The following is a 662-nucleotide window of genomic DNA, read 5'->3' as shown; positions in this document are numbered from 1 at the left end:
GACAATGGGAATTATAAAGTGCTTAATTGTACTCATTGTAACTAGCCTATAAACCAAGAGGTAGTTATTTAAACAGAACAAGGGAATCATGAGTGGTTTAAAATCAGGAAAAGTGTGCATCATGGTTGTATCCTTTCACCATACTTAGTTAATCTATCTGCTGAGAAAATAACCTGAGAAAATGGATTATATAAAAAAGGATACAGTATCAGAATTGGAGGAAGACTCATTAAAACGTGTGAAATGCAGATGACACAGCCTTGCTTGGTGAAAGAGAAGAGGGCTTGAAGCACTTAACTGATGAAGAACAAAGACTACAGCTTTCACTATGGATTACACCTAATCAAAAAGAAAACAAAAATCCTCACAACTGACTGGACAAATAAGCAATATCACAATAAGCAGAGAAAAATTTAAGTTGTCAAGGATTTCATTGTACTTAAATACACAATCAATGCATATGAAAGCAGCAGTCAGGAAATCAAAGGATGTATTGTATTGGGCAAATTTGCTTCAAAAGATCCCTTTAAAGTGTAAAAAGCAAGGATGTTACTCTGAAAACCAAGGTGCCACTGACCCAAGCTATAGTATTTTCAATCACTTGATATACATGAGAAAGATGGACAATGAACAAGGAAAGTCAAAGAATTGATAATGTCTTT

This window comes from Chrysochloris asiatica, unplaced genomic scaffold (assembly GCF_000296735.1).
Source record: "Chrysochloris asiatica unplaced genomic scaffold, ChrAsi1.0 scaffold00216, whole genome shotgun sequence".
Taxonomy (NCBI): domain Eukaryota; kingdom Metazoa; phylum Chordata; class Mammalia; order Afrosoricida; family Chrysochloridae; genus Chrysochloris; species Chrysochloris asiatica.
The sequence above is the reverse complement of the archived record's forward strand: the minus strand, read 5'-3'. Positions refer to the sequence as shown.